This window comes from Helianthus annuus, chromosome 6 (genome assembly GCF_002127325.2).
Source record: "Helianthus annuus cultivar XRQ/B chromosome 6, HanXRQr2.0-SUNRISE, whole genome shotgun sequence".
In the NCBI taxonomy this organism is placed as follows: Eukaryota; Viridiplantae; Streptophyta; class Magnoliopsida; order Asterales; family Asteraceae; genus Helianthus; species Helianthus annuus.
The window spans coordinates 16,611,229-16,629,892 of NC_035438.2; the positions used below are offsets into that span (position 1 = coordinate 16,611,229).

At 38.1% G+C, this 18,664-nt stretch overlaps 1 long non-coding RNA gene across 2 annotated transcripts; it reads left to right on the forward strand.

The window, feature by feature from the left end:
- Positions 1 to 5,847: 5,847 nt before the first annotated feature.
- Positions 5,848 to 8,465, forward strand: LOC110895863. 2 transcript variants are annotated; one of them, XR_002567426.2, is made up of 5 exons: positions 5,848 to 6,309; positions 6,805 to 6,927; positions 8,051 to 8,217; positions 8,293 to 8,339; positions 8,416 to 8,465. It is a non-coding gene; the product is annotated as an uncharacterized LOC110895863 (long non-coding RNA). The 2 variants fall into 2 exon arrangements; XR_002567425.2 differs by having other exon boundaries at positions 5,848 to 6,927.
- The last annotated feature ends 10,199 nt before the right edge of the window (positions 8,466 to 18,664 follow it).

Consider the following 18,664-nt stretch of genomic DNA (forward strand, 5'->3'; position numbering starts at 1 on the left):
CAGACAAGATCAAAATTACACTACAAGTTGAAGAGTAGTTTTGAATTTTATGTTGTTTGATAAATTTGTAGAGTAAGTTTGATACATTTGTAGATTAATTTTGATGCAAGTAATTTTGATAAACTTGCAGAGTAATTTTGAAAATTACACTACAAGATCAAAATTACTCTAAAAGATCAAAATTACCCTACAAAAACATTTTATAAAATTATTACACAAGATCAAAATTACCCTACAAGATCATTTGTAGAGTAATTTTGATAATTACTCTACGAGTAAATAATTACGAAAATGCTATCGCGTATTTTTGGCTTTTTCATGTTTTTCGTATGTTTTGTATGATAAGAGTATTTGTATTTGATCTTTTGTCTTATCATGTAGTATTATACAGACATTAAAAAAATTTAAACCGGCATTTACGATCGATAATTACAACAAAATTTGACGTTTATTCTTAAAGTTGGATTATTTTATATGAATAGAGTAATGGTTTGATATAGGAACATTTGTCCTAATGCATTTGGATTATGTAAAGTTTGTTGTTGCACTTTGATGACCAAATTTACATACGAAAGTATTTCATCATTGTATAGCGTACGTTGCTATATTAGTTCAAGGCTATTGCTTATCAGTTTGCATATTTTTACACCTAAAATCATACGATGTGGAGGGGCCTGAAAATTGACGTTATCTGACACGAGGAGGACATGTCAGCTTGTGTTAGAAAGGGGGCGTGAAGCAAAAACGAGAGGTGTGAGAAGATGTGTGAAAGAGTGACGTTATTCGACACGTGGCACACTTTTTTTATTGTTAAATTATATTTAAAAATTCTATAAAATATATTTTATAAAAATACAATAATGGTAATTAAACAAATAAAGTTAATAATTAAATATTACATATTTAAAAATAAAAATCCTTACACAATTTTAAAAAAACCTCAATCGACATAAAAAATCACATAACTAAAATAAAACCTAAAAATTAAAAATGACTACATAAAAAATCTAATAATCTGCTAAGCCGAAATGTGACGTAATTTACGGCTGTGTTCGTTCCTGAAGTTGATGAGGCGACTTGTATGACGTCGTCCTTCCCAAGGTCACCACCCGCGTTTTCCACCACGGTGCGCACCGTCTTAAATCTTTCGCAATTCAAACGGATAACTCTAAAACGAGAAGAAAACAAGTCCACAATTCGGGTGGTCTCACCCCTGTGGACGCAAAAGTGATGTAAAATTCTCCCCAAAAACGGACCGCTCGAGCAGTTACGCGACGTGTAGTGGCTCAAGGCGATATCCTCTTCTTCGGTTCAATGAATGGTTGGCATTTTCGGTTTTGTGAAGTGGAAATGGGAGAGAGGTTAAAATTTTTTGGGTGAAATGTGAGAGTATGTAAAAAATGAAAGAATATGGTGGTTTATATAGGGTAAAATTTTGTTTTTTTTTAAAGTTAGGTTTTTAAAATTAATAATAAATAACCGTTGTTATCAAACAGCTAATACACAAGCCAATTAAAACGCGCCACGTCAATGCAAATTTGGTCTCAATGCCTGTGGGATTTCCACTGCCGAATGCCCCACGTCGTGGCAGGGTTGGTTTGCACGGCGTTGACAAGCTTCCACGCGACTTGTAAACGCCCACACCATGTGGCCTAAATACCATATAATTTTGCCCTTATAAATATTTAAACTCATATCACTTTTGTGGACAAACACCTTACCAATAGATAACTAAAATAAGTTTATCGGTTAGCATACTACTTTACAAATTTCTTTTTACTTGATAAAAGTGATAAATATAAGTAACCTACTGGCACAAAGTTGTTCCCAGTAAAGTGGTGTGTGTTTAGTTCACACAAAGTGAGCAAAATGGATTTTAGAATATAATTTTGGTGTAAATTATTTTTTGAGTTTTTATGTTTTATTGAGTTTTTTAACCACATGTGTCCAAAATAAAAAAAAAAAATTAACTGAGTCTCTAACCGTTCATTTTATAACATTTTGAGTCCTTGTGTTAATGGTTTTAACCACTTGAGTGTGTGTGAGTGGACTCAAAAAGTTTTTATTTATTTATTTATTTTGGACTCTTAATTTTGTGTGTGTGGGTGGGGGGGGGGGGATTCCGTTGTCCAAGAAGCAAATAAGTTGAACCGAAAGCTCAAACTCAACTCGATTAGTTTAAGAAAGCTTAAATTCCGCTTATAAAGTTTGAGCTCAGTAATCACTATTTTCTAGCTTTATAAGACTTGAACCATCGATTGGAACACTAAAATTAATTAAAATTAAAAATCCTTACAAAATGCATCTAAAGTTCTATATTTAATCATCTTCAGTTGATTAATAATTAGATATCGAAATCACTAGAAAAAAAAAATACAAACAACTCTGATCATCTACACATCATACAGCACGATACTGAAAAACCGAGAATCTATTAGTTCATGCAACATGATGGTGAAATTTATATATAGGTATGCGTAATAACAACATTTCAAAAAAACCTGTATTTAGTTTAAAATAATATGAACCTGTTATGTTAGTTATTCACTAATGGCACTATAACAGAATAATACGAACTAAACATATTAATGTGACGTAACATAAAAGTTAATCAAGTGATCATAGTCTTCAAAAGACAAAAGTTAGCACGTAATTTTCACATGAACTTTTATTTTAAATAAAATCTGAAGTTTATTTAATTTAAGTGAGAACCATTCAATATTAGAATTAAAACATGCTTCAAAGATTACGATTGTTAAAAGAAGAAAGGTTAGAGTGCAAGTGTGTTTAACAAGAATTTGAATATGAAAATATTGGGATAAGGTTAAAATTTATTATGAGAATTGTTATTACCGTCAGATATTCATGAAAGAAGGCAACATCAAAAACAGTGGCGGATCAAGGAATGTTTTCCACGTGGTTCCTTTTAGTAGATTCTTACTATTTTTTTTCAAATCATACAAGGTTTCCATTATTTTTTCCAAACCAAAGGGGGGTTCCCGGGAACCCTCAAAACACCCCAGAATTCACCCCTGATCAAAAAGGGATGACGGCTTTAGTTTCACAATTTAAGTTTCAAGTTCAAATTCAGAAAAGGTATATCTCACTTCATGTTTTGACTTAAATATCAATTATTGTTATGAGCATTGGGGAATGGACCCCTTTAGATCGACAAGAAGTCAAGGTTCAACCTCCCATCGTATGTATGATCAAGGTTTACTAGTTTCGTCCTGCCTTGTACTCATTTAAGAAATAGAGTCCGAAGTTCTAACAAGTTGGCGTGGAGGAGTGATCAGTCTCTTACTACTCCATCGACAATCCTTTCGACCACATCCACCATTGGGTTGACACATGACTCTCTTTGGTGATCGAGTAATTGTGTGTTGCATTGAGTACTTATCACTGGCATGCTCATTTCCCTTTTAGTAACTCTAGAGCAAACTCTTCATGTCATCTTCGGTGTTTATGATCTCATGCCCTGGCATAACACGTTCCTCGAGTATAAGAACCCTCTAAAAGATTTGCTCATCGCAATAGGGTAAGTTGTATTGATTGAGTCCTAAGACTTAAATGATATTCTTAAGCTTTTGTAGTTTTCATCTACTTATTAATTGTCTGCAACCAAAGGTGTTTAAATTAAAACCTCCCTTTGTGTAGTTTAGTTTAATTATTGTTAAATATGTGACACACTGAGAAAACAATTTCTTTTACCACAAACTTATGAACCTTCACATGGTTAGGAATACAACTCGTAAACATTTGAAATCAGTGACTTACTGCCTATATGTACAAAAGGACAAAGTCACGAAAGAAATACACAAGAGATGGTGTACATAGGCCGAAGCCCAAAGCCCAAATGGTCTAAAAAGTGTTGCTCCAGAAAAGCCCATCAAAGTCGTTCAAATCCAACTCAGGTGTACATGTACATCTTGCATTTTCATTTTCAATACATACAAAGACACTACATCAGCCGGTAATAGTTCCGCCCTCAGTTGGGCTAAATGGGTGGCAGGTGTAATAGTGTTGTCTGGTACTCTCTTATTAGCCAAACAAATTTACGATTTTATCCCGATTTAAAATTACGTTTTTGCCATCAGTTCATAAATATGTTCTTGCCCCCGCTGAAAAATAAATTTACGCTTTTGCTCCTAGCTAAATATTTCAATTTTGCCCCCGGTTAAATATTACGATTTTGACTTTATGTTTTTGCCCCCACTTAAAAATAAATCCGCTTTTGCTCCTAGCTAAAAGTTCCAATTTTCCCTCGGTTCAAAATTTCGATTTTGCCCCGTATAAATTTATACTTTTGCCATTAGTTATTTTTTTCTCAAAGCCAAGTTACGAATTTGCCCTCAACTTAAATTTACATTACGCCCATCGTTTTTTTTTTCCTGGTGAAGTACAATTTTGCCCCCAGTTTAAAATTATTGTCATGCCGGCAGCTTCCTGGCACTCCCCCATTGGTCCATTTAATTTACGATTTGTCACTGAAATAAAATTATGATTTCGCCCTCAGTTTAAAATTACGTTTTTCCCATTGTTTTATTTTTTTTACCAAAACTATAAAGATTTTTTGTTTTAATTGGTTTACTCGATTTAATATTTTTTCGTCTCAAGGAGCTGCCTAACACCGGTTCATTAGTCTTGAAAAATTATAGTTTTGCCCTTAGCCAAAAATTACGATCTTATCATCATTTTTGTTTTCTTTTTTTCCTAGCAAAATTATAGTAGGCTTTTTTTAATTGATTGAGAATTACTCGGCCATCGCTCCGCAACGCGGGCGGGGCATCAACTAGTATATTAAAAACAGAAGGGATTGAACAGTAACAATAAATAAATATTAATAAAAATATAAATGAATAAATAGTATTAGGTACCGGTATCAAATTTACTAAACTGAGTGTATTTTCGGTATTCGTTCGGCATCGGTATTCATCAGGTTTTACCCTCAAATACCGGTGTCGTACCAGTACCGACCGTATAAAGCCGTACTATACCAGGTATATTCGGTACCGGTACCCATTTTTGGTGATTTCGGTAACGGTATTTTCAGTACCGGTTGGTACCGAGCTCATCAAATCCTGTAGCAATGTAGCAATGCAAGTAATTGCACAGTTTAGATTACTTTTCATACACACAGTAAGTAAACTGTATTTTGTTTGAATGAGGTTTTATATACACAACAACTTATTTTGCTTTATTTTTTGTCTTTTTACGTAATGAATGAACTGTAGCATGTAAAATTAAGTTGGATATTTAGATTATTGATGAGAAAATCGTATCAAATCCTGTAATCAAACCGGTATCGTATCGGTACCAAATTTACTATACCAAATCATTTTCGGTACCAATTTGGTACCCACCTTTTGTCGTTTTCAGAATCGTTACTTTCGGTTCGACACCGGTCTAGCACCATACCTATATTTATTGATTTTTACTTTCAAATACCATACCGTATTGTACCGAGCATTTTCGGTGCCGGTACCTAATTTCGATGATTTTCCGGATCGGTACTTTCGGTGCCGTTACAGGTACCGAGCTCATCCATATTTTAACGTGTTAGCACCGTAATAACTGAACTGAAAACAACCGAATTTCCAACGTGTAGAACATGTGGGTCCTATTATTATATATTAGGTTATTTAAAATCGCTTTGTTAGGACGGATTGACTATCATTTTCACGACATTTTTATTTATGTTTTGATATTCGGTATCTGCTTGCCGTTAATGACACGCGTTTTGCAGTCATTGGATCCCCGCCGCAACGCGCGGGCGGAAATATAACTAGTTATTATTAATATATGATAGTAGGCAAAGTGAATGAACAGTTATTAGCAACTAGGGCATTTCAGGTCTTTAACACAAGCCACGTGGGAGTCTCCTCAGCCTCCACAACTTCCCATCTCATTTCCTTTTCCGGTATGAAGACACAGGACACAGAAAGAGAGAGACAAAATTAGCCATGTAGAGAGAGCAGAGCGACGGTGATGGAGGAACGGGCAGTGGTCTCCGTCCGGCCACCGACCGGTGGTTTTGACGCAGCAAACAACGGCAGAAGGCGGTGGTGCTTGAGGGTTCCGCTGTAAACAGTGTTTGTTTCCATGGTTTGTTCTGATTGGACTATTTGGCGGTTATCCCCACTTCAAACAGTTGTGTTCCAGATCCACACCTTACCCTCTTTAGAGGAAAATGTGCACCTCAGAAGAGGAGAACGAGATGAGTGAGGGCGGTGGGTGGGTGCAGATTTTAGAGAGAGGAAGAGATGGGAGCAGCTTCCTCCGACACCACGGCGGCCAGTTTGTTGTTCGGTAAGTGGAGGATGCTATGTGTAGGTGGAGAGAGAAAGCTGGGAGGAGCAGCGTCATCCCTGGTGGTGGGGCCTTGACGGCTGCCAGGTGCATTTCGACGCCTGGTTCTCTCTTCCGCCCTCTCTCTTTCATCGATGCCGCCTCCTGAGGTCTTTTCTTCCGGTCTTTCTCTCTCTCTCTCTCATCACCTACTGTGTTTACCAGAGGTTACCGACCAGGGGTATTTTTGTCATATGTTGAAACCTTAGAAGGCCATATGCCTTAGAAGGCCATATGCCTTAGAAGGCCATATGACCTGTGGTCTACTTGCCAACCACCGCTCCTGGTTGGCGCACGATGGCGATGGTTTTGTGTGTCTATATGATTCAAGTGTTTTACCTCTTTGTCGTTAATTTTCTTATGGATTTTGGTTTCTTGGCTATGATCTATATGTGAGCCTACTTAATCGATGTTTTTTAGCAGTTTTTGTGATCTAATTACGGTATTTTGCTATAGTTTTGTTGGTTGGCTGTGGTAATCGATGGTTCTGTCATTCGGCTATGATTATCTCAAAAGTCTTTTTCCAGTTGATTTTGGCATGGCAATGAATTGAATGCTTCGTACCAATGCCAAACACAGGTAAAGCGATAGCTTTTAAATTTGTTTTCTCATATATAGTTTTAGATCTGAAACGTTCATAAAAAAGTCAACTTCCATGTATCATTACTAACTTCATAGCTTTATATGAATGTATATGTAAAGCTTCTTACTCGCTCAATCAAATCTTATATGTATTTGAATTTTAAAAAAGTTTAAGATATCTTATCTTTTTATTCGATAATGATAAACAAATGTTCATAATTTTATGCTCTTTTTTTGGCCTGCAAAATACTACAATATTATCTTATGACGATTCTGCAGTATATTGAACAATTCATATGTATTTATGTTTTGATTCATATTCACAGGTTATGGCTTCTCAGTTTGAAAAAAAAAAGTGTTTTTAATACATTATATTATTTTTTATGGTTTTATTTACTTGCGTTTTTTTCCCAGGCCCACGATTTTTTTGCGCTTCTCGCTTAGGCGAGAGGCGAAGCCCATGCGCCTAGAGTGTGCCTAGCGCATTTCATAACTATGATATATATGTTATATTTTTTTAGATAGTATACCTATAGAAAGTCCAAGTTATTGATAGGCCTATTACAAAACAATTCTTAAGTTTTAAAAGTTAGCCCATTAGCTTTATATAGCCCAATACCCATTTGATTTACTAAAAATAATAATTAAAAATATCTGATGTTTCTTTGGGTGGCAATTGGAGCACATTTTTTCGAGCTCGAACACGGCACCAGAATTCTCAGGGCCGGCTCATATACATCATGCGTTAGTGACGCCGATTCTTTTACCTACGTAAACTTTTTTTGGTTTTATGAGTACACTTGGCGAGATCTATGCAGTTAATGCGGTAAAATATCGGATATCGGTTAAGGACCAATATTTGAAGCATAGGTTATCTGGACCACCACCACCCTACCAGATAAATTCGACGACTTCTACAAGGAGCTTCCATTGATCCGATTGACGAACCATAAATACACACCCTTAATAGTCTTTTGTTATAACTTGGTATGATTATTAAAAGTTTTCTGGAACTCAAAAGGTTACTAGCAATATGAAAGTTAAATATCGGTCGGTTTGACTCCATAAGTCAAACCAACAATCTCCAAGAGTTTAACATACCTTAAATTTAAATTGATAGCTGGACATATACTCTCCTGGGCGGGCACAGAGGTTAGCGGCTGCTATCGGGATTTCAGAAGGGATTCAGCCCAAACAACCTTAAAATAAATAACTGATGCTTTGTTGGATCAAAGTTTTAGGGTGAAGATCAGTGGCTACATTCTTCCTTTGCAAGCAGAATCTAAGGTATGTAGTTTCTTCTTAATTCAAGTAACACTTCTCTAAACGCAACTTGCAATATTATAAGGTTTTTTACTACAGGTAGCTGGACATTCGATCACCAAATCAAGTGAAACTCTTAGCAAAAGGTAAATAGAATAGTTTGACTTTTCCGAGGTCAACGCTCATCATGTGTCTCCCTAATGTTAATATACATTTTTTCAGGTTTGACATTCAGGATAATGATCATGACCATGTATATGACTTGGGAGCTATCATGCTAGAATCGCTCTTGACCACATTTCGAAAGCCCTAATGGCTTTCGCGCAACGCGTGCGTATTGAAAAATACTAGTTGCATACAAAGGGTAGCTTGTAAACAAGATTTTAATAAAGAAACAATGAGTATATTTTTATATCTAATTTATATATTATATATTATTAATTAATTAATTATTAATTAATTAATTAATTTGTAAGGTGGTTTATACATATTGATGTTGTATTGTGTGCTTAATTGATTTTTAATGCATTATTGTGTTGTGCCTTCTGTTTATTGAGTTGTACAATTATCTATTATGTTATGTTATGTTATGTTATGTTATGTTATGTTATGTTATGTTATGTTATGTTATGTTATGTTATGTTATGTTATGTTATGTTATATTATATTATATTATATTATATTATATTATAATTTACAGGGGGTTCATGTATATTGGCGTTATATTGGATACTTCATTGGTTTTTATGCATTATGATGTTGTGCCTTTTGTTTATTGGATTGTACAATTATAAATATTAGGAAAAATTACACGTTTTGTTTTTTTTTATCTTAATATATTTTTTTAGACGATTTCATTTTCAACGAATTTTGACAAGTTTTGCCCTTTATAGGAAAATTCTTTACACGAATTATCCTTTACACCTAACCCAGTTAATATTTCTTGTTAAATCTAGTCAAACAGGGGTAGTTTAGTCTTTCTACCCATTTATTTGTGAATCTTTTTAATAAATCAAACAAAACCTTCTTAATATATTTGTGAATCTTTTTAATAAATAAAACAAAATTCCTCACTCTCTAAACACAAACATACATAGTACTCTCTCTCTCTCTCTCTCTCTGAGTAGTTAATTAAGTCCACCAGCCACCACCGCCACCGGACCAGCTCCACCCGCCACTACAACCAACCCTATCGGACCACCTCCACAATCCTTTCTTCTGTCAACCCCAACCCTAACATGCCGACCACCACAATCCACGCCTCTTACGCCTTCAACGTCGTCACCACCTTATCCCTACTCCTAAACTTCTTCAACACTATCACACACTCCGGCTTCGACCCCTTCATCCCCTTCATCTTTACATCCGTCGGTATAAACACCCTATCTTCCAAAAACTCTCGGTGCAGGATTCAATTGGGTTTTTATCCTGAGCCCTAACCCTAGATTCTAAATTATCAAATTTAACATCATCAACCGGTGAAAGATTCAAATTGGGGTAAATGTGTAGATTATTAACACAATAATCATGAAATTCAATGGCGTCAGTGTTGGAAATTTGGCCGTGAAGATACTCGATTAATGGTTTTCGATCGAGAAGAGTGACGGCGGGGATCCGACACAATCCTTGTGTGCCGGGGTTGCGGATGTAATCGTGGTGCTTGATGTGGAGGTTTGTGATGAAGTAAACGAGGGTTTCGAGTGTACAAAGATTACCTTGTTTGGATCTGTATGCGGTTTCGATTGTGCAGGGGAATGAAAGGATTGAGTTGAATCGATTGATTTGGTAGAGCTTGTTTTGGATTGTCATCTCTCGGAGTGTTGTTAGAGGATCCATTGTTGTGTTAGGGTTTGAAGGTCTGGTGTGTGATTTTGAATATTTTTGATGACGGTGGTAAAGGAAAGTAGGAGACTGTATATATTTTATGTATTGTATAGTGTATAATGTATAGTGTAACTATATTTAAAGATTGTTACTGTATTTAAAGATTGTTTTAGATTATCATCTCTCGGTGGTGGCGAAGGTATGTCGATGAGGAAACATCGAGATGTGATGGTGGTGGGAGATGGCGGTGGTGGTGATGATGGTCTAAGTGATTGAGAGATAACATTTTTATTTATTTAAAATGGTTGAGAATTTAAGTTATTTACATATTTAGTCCTTTAAGGTGAAATTACAAGAATGCCCTCATGCGCCTTGCACATGACCAGATTTAACAAAAAAATCTAACTGGATTAGGGCTAAAGGACAAGGCGTGCAACAATATTCCATATAAAGGGCAAAACCTATCAAAATTCGTCGAAAAGGACTTCGCCTGATAAGTGGTATTAAAATAAAGGACAAAACTTGTAACTTTTCCTAAATATTATTAACAAGTTGACGTTAACCCGCGCGTTGCGGCGGGATGTTGATAAAGAATGTCTTTAGTATCAGTATATAGATGCGAAATTTATTAAGTTTAATGCGATGCGATTTTTCTTTTGAAGAATGTTCCACGACTTATGTGTCCATTATTATAGTTTTACTAAATTATGACGAAATGTTACTTTTTGTGGATGAAACCAATGTTTCATAACCGGTCGTCTTACTTATGACCTGCGCGTTGAGGCGAAGGCGTCAAATCGATACCCCAAAAAACATATGTGAAAACGTAAAACCGTACACACGCGTGGAACGTTTTAGTCGTGCATTGCGAAATGTTAAGATGTCTATTAAAAATATTATAAATCTTAATTAATCTTATTTTGTTATTTAGTTTAACTTGAAGATGTATTTCAAATTTGTGAGAATTTGATATATGATTAATTGAAAATAATAAAATAATAATAATAGATGATTATTAAATGCAGAGTACAATATTATAACAACATTTCATATTTCATTTCTCATGGGGAGACTTTCAAGTTCCAAATTCAACTTTTATAAAAACATTTCAAATTCCAATTCTTGTGCAGAAACTTTCAATTTCCAAATACAACTTTTCTGTTTCATCTCAAAGCCATAAACCACTACCACCGCTAAACCCAAAACCTCGCACTCACAACTGCCAATCGAGTATTTTTCCGACGATATAGACGGATACAAAGACTACAACCTATCCTCTCGTCTTTGACAGTTCAAACACATTATATATCTATACGAAATAAAACCAAAACGGTACTACGTGCTTACATCTTGCACATTGAAATCATCCCATCTCTCCTATATGAAATTTTTTAATTTTGTTTGCCCTTAAATCTATAGGTACGTGTTCGCATTTATAATTTCCACTGTCTTCTTAACCGACATGTTGACACCATTGAAATCTTTTTCATTTCTAACTTTCCATAATTGCCGTAATGTTGCCATAAGTACTGTACCAATGAGTTTCTTCCAATTTTTTGACCCTTTTTGGTTATCCAGCACATTAAGAATGTCTCTGCAAGTCTCTATATTCGGGCTAGAAGGTAGTTTGAGCCACCTAAATATAGCCTACCATATAACTTTTGAATAAACACATGACAACAAAATATGGTTTGTTGTTTCCTCGTTATAAATCTAAAATCTTGAATCTTAAAAATTTACATAGGCATGCGTACCTCATAACTTTTTGTAATTTGATTTATAAATACATTATAAATCCACAAAGATCTGATACATTTGCACACACACTCAACATACACACTAAAGCATGGCATCCATCACCCAAGGCATAGGAGAAGAAATCAACACAACAATCACCTAGCCGCCACACCGCCACCACAGCACAACCACCGAATCACCGCCACCACCATCACCGAACTGCTACCACCGCAACCACTGCCGATTCGATCATCTCTTCTACTTCTCCGTAACCGTCTCTACCGCTGCCCTTCTACCACGCCACGTCGTACAAAAAACATTGGTGTTTTGTGGCTTCCTTTCGTGACCGTTTAAAATTTCCGGCCGGAGATTTTGGATGTGGTGAGGGTTATATATGATGGGGAAATGGTGGTTGGGGAAGACACATTGACGGTTGGATGTAAACGGTGGTTGGAGAAGACACGACGGTTTGGATGTAAAGTCCAATTGTTTCCGGTGCGTCGGATCAGATGAAAATATAAAGTACCATTGTTGTTCATTTTTTTCATTCGTGTGTAGGTTTTTGTCGGAATTTTTTAATGGGTTTTGCTCGGCGCGTCGGATTGGATGTCAGATTGTTGTTCGGTGTGCCGGGTTATGTAAAGTCAGATTGTTGTTCGGTTTTTCATTCATGTGAAATTTTTTAGCGGTTTCTTTAATGTTTTTTATCTTATTTGAATGAAAGGATGAAGCGGTGCCATTGTCGTATAAAATTCGATGATAGCCCTACATTATTTTGTAAAGGGGAATGAAACGGTGCCCTTGCAAATGACGGGATGCGACGATCCGTTAAAAGGAATGCAACACAATTTCATTATGTATGAATCAATGAATCGGTGTCTTTTGTGAATGAGTGGATGCCTTTTTTTAATGAAGGGTTGTGATGGTGTTGTGAGGAACCTTAAGTTACTTTTTGTATAGATATATAATTAGCAATTTTTTATACCTTTTGTTCATTGGGTTGTACAATTATATATATATATATATATATATATATATATATATATATTATTAATTAGCAATTTTTATATTCATAATGGTTTGTACTTTTAGCATTTTAGTGGGTTGTACTTGTACCCACTTTTGAATTTTTGTTTTTTACTTTTAACCCCACTATTTTTACATTGTTTACGGTTTAACCCTATAATTCATTCCCTTTCAACTTTGTTTCTTTGTACTTTTCATATTTTACAATTATTTTTATTTTATGTTTCGTTCTAAATTTTGTAAGTTAACACACCGCAACGTACGTGTGTGGTTCAACATTCTTTCGCCTATTGTTTTCCTGTTTAGCGGCCTCGTTGCAACACACATGTCTTGGATAATCTTTTCGTTATTCATTTCATTTTTACACGAACTTTTCCGGTGTTGATAGTTGCTGATAATGGTGTGACATTGGTGTACTTGGTGGCCCTACCGCAACATGAAGGCTTAATACTAGTCACTAAAAATATAATATATGGTAAGAACTAAGAGGAGCTTACAAGTTACAGGTAGAGATGGGCATAATACCCGGTTCCAAACCCGGACCCGTAGAACCGACCCGGAACCGGTTCCAGTTCGTACCCGGTACATAGGAGAACCGGGTCCAGATTCAAAAAACCCAGTGGTTCCTACCCGGTTCTATTTTTTCTCAAAACAAATGGGTAGTACCCGGTTCCGAACCCTACTCGGTTTATACCCGTACCCGGTTCCTATGTTGTACCCGGTTCTACTAGTACCCGGTTCCTCCAGTATACCCGGTATTTTTGTTACCGTTGGAACCAGTTCTACCCGTTGCAAGCTCATTAATATTCATTAAATGCCTAATATATCCGTTGGAACCGGTTACTAGCCGTTAGAACCGATTCCTATATAATGTTTTCAAATTTCAAATTTTTAACTCACCAATCCTCTTATTCTTCTTATATCATTTTCTTCTAATTCTTGTAATACTTTTCTACAATGGCTTTAAAGACCTCTAAAACCACAAATTCCCCATCCGTCAAAGATGTTACTACAAGTCAAACCGCTCCATATGTTGTTGGAACATTATCACATAATCGCAATGCGGAAGTATGGTGCAATTGGGACTTGGTCGAAATGAGTGACGGTTCGCAAAAGGCCCAATGTAAACATTGTGGCGCCTTGTTAAGTGTCACACCCCCAAAATCCACATGCGGAACACCACCGTTTGGAGGCGTGACCGACCAGGATCCAGCCACCAATTATACTGAGCAATTTAATTCATAACATAAGTAATACTCACCAACCACAAGGTTAGCAAATATCATAGTCAAAGTTCCAAAAGTTTTAAGTTTAAGTAACAGTTCAGATAAGTAGCGGAAGCATAGACAAAATAGTTTAAAACAAGTTTCTTAGTTCAAGTTTTGTTAAGAACCCCACACACGGGTTAGACGACCACTACACATCCGCAAAATGCAAGCTCCTGAGTCACTGGGTACCTGCAAAGCATGCAGTAAGGTGTCAACAAAAAGTTGAGCGAGTTCACTAGCTGTCCAGTTTTAGTTTTCGAAAACTTAAGTTGTTTAGATAAAACATGTATAATCACGTTGTGGGGAGCTACCCCACCTGTAAGCTCACTAAACTGTAGTTACCGAAACTGTTGACGGAAAGTTGTTGTGCCCCGAGTCAATGTCTATCGTCATTGACCAAGATGCGAGGTCTACTAGTTCACGCCCGATCTCCCCCGGTCACGGTGTGAGGTTGTCAAACCTAATAGCGCTATCAACTAATAACCCGTTCGCCCCCGGCGATTAATCGGTACTGTAAGCAGGGACTTAAGGTGATACAGTTTCGTTTAGCTTGGCTAGTTGTGACTTATAAATAATATCCAAACGTATCTCCCACGGAGATAGTAATTACCCATTCTGATTTCCCCCGGAAATAATGATTTGAAAGTATTTTTCCCAAAGTTGGCAGTTTGTCCGTGTCCCTCCACGGGACGCATGCTTTCAGTGTGTGAACTCACCTTGGGTTGCTCGGCAGATTAGGTTACTTGTCAAACACGCTGGTCACCACGTCCTAACATGGTCACCAGTATAGGTCAGGTTTGGTGTACAAGCAATTACGTATAATCTACACATAACTAACACGTAGCATGCATACAAACATACATTGGGTTATTGGGCCGGCCCTACTATTTACACAATCAAACAGAATTTCAGCAACACATAGTCCAGTCAACAGGTAGCCCAAACTAAACACATTGTGGCCCAATAACCAAAGTGGACAGCCCAGTCGAGACAAGGTGGTCTCGACTCGAGAACATGCGGTCTCGAGTCGCAACCAGGAGGTCTCGGCTTGTACTGGCTGGTTTCGAGTGGTGCAGGCTTGACTCGCAACCTCAGAGGTTCCGAGTCTGGTCTCGAGTTGTCACGAGGAGGTCTCGAGTCGCAACCGTTGCGGTCTCGAGTTGTCACGCCGTGGTCTCGAGTCGCAACCGTTGTGGTCTTGAGTCGCAATGCTGTCCTTGTCTTGTTCACGTGCAGATTCAGATATAGTCAGGTTAATGTACTATGCATCAGGCCCAAATCAAGAAACAACCAATGGGGGTTAACTAACAAGTTTCCTAAACTGTCAATTAATAAAAATGGATCAAACATTGCCCTTTCTAAATCTTCAACTCATATTCAACATGTTCATCTTTTAGGGTTTTCATATTTATTCAAAGCAAACATAAACCAAATAGTCATAAATTACACACAATCATCGGTTCACCATCATGTATATTCATTTGTTATAACAATCTTGCTTATCATCTTTAAACAACATTTTCATACAAGAATATGTTTTGCATAACACTCACTCATTCATCTCCAAATTACCTATCATACAATCTAAACATTTAACTAGTCATTAAAGTCATCTACACACATTTAACTATATAGAACATGTATTCATTCAACAACATACCTATGTCATGCATTAACATCTATAATGGAGGGGGTACTAACCGGTTGTGAAAAAGGGCACCGAATCAAAGAAGAAACCGAGAAAGTAAAGTGTCCGAATGATGATGAGCTTGACCGAGATTTCTTGTTGATGCCGGTTAGATTCAAGAGAAAAGGGAAGAAGATGAGTTTGGTGGTTTAGGGTTCTTGGTGAAAGAGAGAAGGAAGGAGTGTGTGTGTTTGTGTAAGAAAATGAAGGAAGTGGGGAAAGTTTGGGGGTTTTATACTTGGTTTCGAGTAGGCTAAGGGGGTTTTCGGCCCAACCGGTTACGGCCCACTCGAGACCGAGTGGCCCACTCGAGACCGAGTGGTCTCGAGTCGTGGTCTCGACTCACTAGTATATACGCATAAAAATATATATAATACATGCATACAACACATATTATGCAAGAAGGTCACGTTTCCATTTAATAATATATATATACAAAACGATATTACAAGATGTTTGTTCGGAAAAACCTAGAGTGTCACATTATCCCCAAGTTTTAAGAACTTTCGTCCCGAAAGTTAAGGCAGCCACTGTCAAGCTAGTACGTGTGAGAGTGTTTCGACGGGGTGTCACATCATCCCCCCGTTAATTTGGAATTTCGTCCCGAAATTCGGTTGTAGCTTCAGTGCTGGGGGTTTCGTTTGGGAACAACTGGGGATACTTGCACTTCATCTGGTCTTCCCGCTCCCAGGTAAACTCTGGGCCACGTCGTGAGTTCCAACGAACTCGCACGAGAGGTATTTGGCTACGTTTGAGGGTTTTGATCTCTCGATCCGTGATCTCAATCGGTTCCTCAGTAAAGTGTAGCTGTTCATCAATAGTGAGTTCCTTGAAGGGAATTATGAGTGTTTCATCTGACAGACACTTCTTCAGATTAGACACGTGAAAAACATTGTGAACTGCACTCAGCTCTGCAGGCAGGTTCAATCTATAAGCAACCTTACCGATTCTCTCGGTAATTTCGAATGGTCCAACATATCGCGGATTCAGCTTGCCTCGTTTACCGAAACGAACCACACCCTTCCAGGGTGAGACTTTAAGTAGAACCCGGTCCCCGACCTGGAATTCTAGCGGTTTCCTACGCTTATCAGCGTAGCTTTTCTGGCGGTCACGAGCTGCCGCCATGCGTTGTCTGATCTGGGCAATCTTTTCCGTTGTATCTACCACCAGTTCTGGGCCTGTGATTTGGCTGTCACCGACTTCCGCCTAGCAAAGAGGTGATCGGCATTTACGACCGTACAATGCCTCAAAAGGTGCCGCCTGAATGCTAGTGTGGTAGCTGTTATTGTAGGAGAATTCCACCAGCGGTAGATGCTTCTCCCAATTCTTGCCAAAATCGATCACACATGCTCTAAGCATGTCTTCCAGGGTTTGGATGGTGCGTTCAGACTGCCCATCCGTTTGTGGGTGATAAGCGGTGCTCATGTCCAAACGTGAGCCAAAGGATTTGTGCATAGCTTGCCACAACTCGGAAGTAAAACGAGCGTCTCGGTCGGAAATAATGGAAGTTGGCACCCCGTGTCTCGAGACTACTTCCTTTAAGTAGACTTCTGCCAAGGTAGAAAACTTATCTGTTTCCTTGATGGCCAGAAAGTGTGCAGACTTAGTCAATCGATCTACAATCGCCCAAATAGTGTCATTCCCGCGTTGGGATCTAGGTAGCCCCGTAACAAAATCCATGGAAATTTGTTCCCATTTCCACTTCGGGATTTCTGGTTGCTGGAGTAGGCCTGCTGGTTTCTGATACTCAGTCTTGACTCTTGCGCAGGTCAAACATTTGCTAACGTATGCTGCTATGTGGGCTTTCATGCCAGGCCACCAGTAAGTGGTCCTTAAGTCGTGGTACATCTTATTCGAACGAGGATGTACTGAATAACGGGACTTATGGGCTTCGTCCATCACAAGCTCACGTAGATCTCCATAGAGTGGGACCCAAATGCGCCCTGCCACATAGTAAGCACCATCTTCTTTTTGTTCTAGTCGTTGTCTCGATCCTCGCAGGGACTCAGCCCTGATGTTTTCCGGTTTCAGAGCTTCAATCTGAGCATTTCGAATCTGAGTAGGGAGGTTAGACTGGATGGTAAGTTGTAGCGCTCGCACGCGCTTGGGCGTAGTGTCTTTTCGGCTGAGGGCGTCTGCCACGACATTGGCCTTGCCCGGATGATACTTGATGGCGCATTCATAAGCATTCAGGAGTTCGACCCATCGACGTTGTCGCATGTTTAATTCCTTTTGCTTGAAGATATGCTCGAGACTCCTGTGATCGGTGTAAATGGTGCACATGGTACCGTACAGGTAATGTCTCCATATCTTAAGCGCAAAGATCACTGCTCCTAGTTCCAAGTCGTGCGTAGTGTAGTTCTTTTCGTGAGTCTTAAGTTGTCGAGAGGCGTAGGCAATAACTTTTTCGCGTTGCATTAACACGCAACCGAGCCCATGAATAGATGCATCGCAGTAAACCACAAAATCGTCGGTACCTTCAGGTAACGATAGGATAAGAGCACTACAGAGGTTATCCTTTAGCTTCTGAAATGCGGTTTCCTGAGCTTCACTCCATTTATAAACCATACCCTTCTGAGTAAGAGCCGTGAGAGGCTGAGCGATCTTTGAGAATCCCATGATAAAACTTCGATAGTACCCTGCTAGTCCTAAGAATTGGCGGACTTCGGTCGGAGTCTTAGGGGTAGGCCAATTCTTTATAGAGTCGATCTTTGCAGGGTCGACGTGAATTCCATCCTTGTTAACCACGTGCCCAAGGAAATGGACTTCTCGAAGCCAGAAGTCGCATTTCGAGAACTCGGCGTACAGTTGCTCATTGCGAAGGAGTTCAAGGATAAGGCGTAGGTGCTGTTCATGCTCTTCTTGACTTTTCGAGTAGATCAGGATGTCGTCGATAAACACAATCACGAATTTGTCGAGGTAAGGTTTG